The sequence below is a fragment of the Diadema antillarum genome, unplaced genomic scaffold, assembly GCF_040938485.1.
Source record: "Diadema antillarum isolate AM-2024a unplaced genomic scaffold, OU_Dant_1.0 seq00000720_RagTag, whole genome shotgun sequence".
Taxonomy (NCBI): domain Eukaryota; kingdom Metazoa; phylum Echinodermata; class Echinoidea; order Diadematoida; family Diadematidae; genus Diadema; species Diadema antillarum.
Window position 1 is genome coordinate 419656 of NW_027271624.1, and position 6000 is coordinate 425655.

Here is a 6000-nt window from a genome sequence, read left to right on the forward strand (position 1 = left end):
TCACTTCATCAATCACGTTTTAACCACACTGCCAAATCTTTACGTCTCTCTTTCGAGACAAATTCCTGCAATTTCAATTGGTAGCACTAGTATTCAGCTGTCATTGAGAATTAAATCAATTGCAATGATATCCGTACTTTCATAACGATTACATGCTTTTCGATGTCCTCAGTTCGGTTGATAAGTCACCGCCCGTGTTCTTTGCAAACCGATTTGTGCGCTGGTGAGCATTAAAGCAAATGAAAGATGAGATAAGGAAGTTAGCGTGCAACGAAGAAGAATTGAACGTCCTTGGCGGGTTTACCACACATTGTCATGTAGTGAGCTTAAAGTCGGCAGGACGTTCATACTATCCAAGATGTATTATACTTCTATTTGTGTTGAGGAGCCTATACTTTACTGCATGTATTATCATCATACACTTGCCTTTTCTGAGTTTGTTGAACTATGCTGCTTGTAAGGAGATGCTAATGACGGGGGTGGGTACTGATGATGATGAAGATGATGATGATGATGATGATATTGGCATTGGTATAATTTTACTGCTGCTCCGACTTCTGCTGCTACTCTTAAGAAGGATGGTAATGATGATGCCATACCACTAATTTAATATTAATGATAAATGAAATAGGCCTAATGATAAGGATTGTATTGCAGTGTACGATACATTGTATTGGCGTTGCTAAATCAAGAATGTTCGTGTTTCAGAAGCTACTCATTGTATATAATCTGACACCAATAAAGTAAACACTCTAACCCGTTAAAGCACTTTTACTAACCTTCTAAGCTAGCCACCTTCAACGTTTCTGGATGTAGTACCTGACGAATATGTCAACTGTTTCTTAAAAGATGATAAAAGGAAATGGCATTGTCACGAGAGTCGGTTAAAGGTGTCATGTATATCTCACGTTGACTTGAATCCCGAACCTTACTCAACGAACATGACTTTAGAATGTAAGCCTATCAAGTAATATCATGTAATTTTCCAAACCCTTATAGAGTTAAACACTAGTGATTTTCAACGTTACTTGCTGGAGTTAATGCTGTCATCTTACAGCAGAAAGACTCGAGTACTGATTATAGGAAGGACATATCGCGTCCAGGACACAGTCAGGCATAATATCCAGGGTGGATTTATCAAATCGATTGATAACTCAATGGTATAGATTCTTGCACATGAGAGAATGGAGATAATTATAAGCTGTATAAATTGTATCAGCCTATTGGCTGCTCATGCATGAGATAGTGATAATTCTCATGCGAGTGTAATCCCAACAAGGAGATAGTATAATCGTATAGTGTACAGAAAGCAGAGAAGTCCTTCACGATGAAGATGTAAAGGGGGATTAAGTCTTTCTGTCAATTCGGTATTTGCCGAACTGATTTCTCAAGCTGTGTGGGCGGTGTTTGTCTCCCAAAGAGATTGTATTGATTGAAAGGAGTGAACGAATCGAAGCATGCACGTTGATGAATGTTGAATAACGCGTATTTTGGACTTTGCTCTCGTTCAAACCAAGAAGTTAACATAGAGGTAACAATACTGACTATTGGTAGATCGCTACACAATGTTGCCGAAGAAACAGTGTTGGATATAAAAACGTGCAATGCCAACATTGTATAATCATAATACTGTCAACCATGTTGCTTTTTTTTTTCAAATCAATATGATTATTTTCGGCCTATGCACATATGATCTGCTTAGGCCGAAAATAAGTTACATTGTACTTTAATCAGGGAAGTGAAAGATAGCTTCCATCTCTTCTGCTTTAACTCCTTTGATTAACTTGTTTATGCGATGATAACGCAGCATTTGAATCAAACATTTTGTGCGACCTCTGGTTTGCTCACAAATAAATAATGAGTACACCAGTTGAGCTTACAAAAAACAGTTACACACCACGTATGTAGAACCCTAAAAACCTGTTATGCGATCTCAGATTAAATGCCATTAATACTGAATTTAAAAAGAAAGAAAGAAAAGAAAACTAAATCCTGCAGTGCGCACTCTGGTGTGTGCTTAGCTTCTTCTCTGAAGCCCTGTCTTAGCAAATTAAACCGATAATGTCGGGATCACAACTTCAGAGAACAAAACTCCTCGCCTCGGCCAGTAATAGCGCTGGAGAGAGCCCCGAGTGAATGAGGGATCCCATAGGATCGAGGGATTATAGGTCCTGCTGGATTCCGTGGCTGGACTGGCCCGTCCAGCAATGTCAGAACCTTCCGGGCACGGGTTGCGCACTCCACTCACGTATGGTCATTGATGGTTGTCAGTGATATGTTGGTCTTCCCAGTTCGACCAACCAGAGAGAACGTGGACTTACAATTTAAAAAAAAAAAAATAGTCCTGTATCTTGCCGTGTGCTTGTCATCAGTATTTAAATAATTTCTCCAATCTTTGATATTACTACAAGTTAGAAAGCCCACTCTGGCTCAGCTCAGCTGGAAGGCAACAATGTGTAATCTCTGTAATATTCTTGCAAGTGTATTTTCCAAGCAATACGCAAATCGGCAAACATATATATATATATATATATATATATATATATATATTATTATACATATATATATATTCGCACTGTCATCCCTGAAGAGGAGGAAGGATCCTCGAAAATTCGGATTATTCATTAAATCAAGATTGGCTATTAATGCATTCCCTGCATTCCTCTGTCGTGACTTTATTATTGCTATATATATATATATATATATATATATATATATATATATATAAGAATGCGATGATAATATACCCGATGTCTTGTGTTTGCAATTTATGCTTCTCGTGATACCCTAGACACAAGATTATAACGAAATTTTTCTAGAATGCAATAATATAGCACTATGCACACTTATTATAAGATGAAAAACTCATATCTGAGTATTGCTTTCATTACTGTTATTTTCTACTGTTTGAGATGAAAAATTACTGCATGATGCTTTGATATAATTTATCATGTGTGTTGGCATATTCGTATTTCTATTTTGGTATATAGTTTTTATATTGTATCTCTATACAATAATATGAGATGAGTAAAGAAAGATGAAAAAAAGTAGTAAATACTGTAGACATCAGAGAGAGAGAGAGAGAGAGAGGGGGGGGGGGGGGGTAAAGGAACTACGATGTTATGTAATATCAATCAGTTTTATGGCCATGACTGTTATTTGCAGAAATGATGCGTCACCCCGAGCTGCAAGCGGTTCTCCTCACTGTTTACTCATGTCACACTGTTCTGATAACATACCGATAACAAGGCAGAATTAATACCCGTATTTGTCCACATCATACCATATCGAAGGAAAGGTTAAATGATGCCATGTCGTCACATTAGTACCCTGTATCATGCTTGATTACTCGCCTTCATTCTTCCGACATATGAATTAAATCACACAATACTTGCTCCTCGTGCTATCGGGTATAGCTGTAATTATAATTGCATTTGTACTCATTTTTTAGCTCCTTTGACCAAGGAGGTTGAAGAGATAGAGTCGCAACAGTTTCATTACCTTTGATCCCATGTTGGATGCCGCCACTCAAAGATATCTGAAGTATATTATGTGTCAAACTGGATCTGCCGACTCGAAGAGACAGGAAGACAATGGATCCACATCTTAAATTACGATTGAATAATACAACTGTACTCTACTTTTCTTCTGATTTTGAAGCCAATTCGACCACGGTGTGGAATATACAAGTTAAGTCCCCATTTCCTCTTAAAGAGGGAAATTTAAAAAGAAGATTGAATAACGGAACTGTGAGACTCACTTACAATCACAATGGCAAATGAATAGAATTTTACAGTTCCACAATATTGTGTGCACCAACAGTAATGCCACGGTCACATTTACAAACATTGCAAATCACACGAGGATGTATTGTCATTGACTCACAATGTTCTCCGACTGGCGTGGACACAAAATCTCCACTACCCAACTCTTCCAACTGCATTTCACAAGTACAGAATATTTCTCTGGCATCAAAATACTGCATATTTGTTGTTGGAACGATTTTTTTCCCCTTCTTCTTCTTTACGGTTTCTTTCTCCCTCTAAATCATTGACAAAAACCAATACAGTGATTATTTCAGAACACTATAGCATGCGATAGGCCTACATGTAGACCCACAAGGCAATGCGGGTGCGTAGTGTAATTCCATACAGACAACGATGTTACTGCATCATTTTATTTTCATTTTCGATTGTGAGCGATTATACTGTCCTTATGGACCCAAGGTGAAATTTCGATTTCAAGCCTTTCTTACTCTGTGTCACTTTTGCCTCTCTGCTTACTAGTACATGTAGTAGTACAGTAGTTGACGCAACCCCGTGTCGTGCTGTGACCCCCGTCCCTCCTCCCCCCCCCCCCACCGCTCCCCCACCCCCCTTTTCAGGTCGCGTGCATGTTACGTACATTGATCGGTAGACCATTCTTTTTTTTTTTTATAGCGGCCGCGCCTCCCTTCTTGCCGTGCCGCGCCCCCCTCGCGCCCCTTAAATTAGCCAATCACAATCTCACGTCACCATAATTATCATAATGACACCATAGCGCTATGGAGAGCGGGATGCGTGGTTACTAGTATTCCATTTCATTCAAAATTTCGATTCTACATTCTAGAGAAGGTATCAGTTCCTGTGATTGTGTAGAATACGATAACAGCACGAAGTCATCATACCCATAAGAGAAGAATTGTACACGAGTGTGGTGATGTTGCCTTGCTGAGATTGAGTAGCGATGGTTGTATTGTTTACAGCATGCATTAGAACGGGGGCGTGGTCGATCGTGCCATGTTGTGTGGTGCGCAGGGGTCGAAGTTGAGACACGTGTACTGCGCGAGTCGACTATTGAAAGCCCATGATGCCATATTTTACATATTCTTCATACCAGGAGCACTGTACGCAGCACGTATGCTTAATGCCGGTGCTGATCACACTTGTTGATCAACGATAACCACGATTATTTGGGTTGTGTACTTCTTTAACATTGTTTCGTCCGATAGTATAGCTGGGGGTTCCAGCCTCCGGCCCCTCCCCTTCCCCTTCCCAGTTTTGTTATTGATTTTATTTGGTAATTTTGCTCGATCCGTACAGTACATGCTCGGAATGATGAAATGGTCTCACAGGCTTACCATAGAGAATAGGTGGTGATCACGCAAGGAACAGTATCAATGCGAGGGTGCTTCTCCCTGGTGTCAACGAACTCTCTTGGACAATCTCATTCGCGACAAGAGAGGGGTGGTAATTTTATTTTTAGTTACGCAACAACAATCTCGACTTTTGTTTGCACCTCAGTAACTCGTTTCCTACTTTATAATAACAAAAGGAGTTACTTTTGTCAAATAAAACATGATTCACAACATGATTCGTTCCAGATTATTCTGAAGTTCGAAGAGAAATACCCGTAGCTGTACATTATGTACTGAATGGAACCAGGTCATTAAATATTCACAGGAGCTCAGAGAGGGCCTCGGAAGAGAGACACGACCGAGCACGCTTAGCGTGAACCCCGTCTGTTCTCTCATCAGCAATCAGCTCACGATTCGATCTCGTCCATCTGAATTGCAATTCTAGTACAAATTGTACCTGTAATGTCTCACTGCATGGGTCTACTAAGCACTACCTGACTTCCTCGGGTAGATGCTGCTCGGATCGTACATAGAGGGTCCCAATAATACATTATTGTACTATCGATATGTCATTTCACGTGACGGAAATAGGAATGTGTTATGACGTTTGACTGAAGATGCCGCTACCATAACACTGCATTCAGCCTGGATGATGCGTTGTTTGCCGTTTCCATCAATATAAAGCCAGGAATCACATACATCCATCATTGCGGGGAGATGTTCGTTCTGACTGGTCACTGCCCTTTGTTTGCTCTTTCGACAACAGTGAGTGTGTTACATAATAGATCGCACAACTGTGGTATTTTGCCCTGAGATCGTGCCAGCTGAACTCGGATATTTGTCGAAGGCTTGATCTTGTTTCGCTATGTTGCAGCCTAGATGAT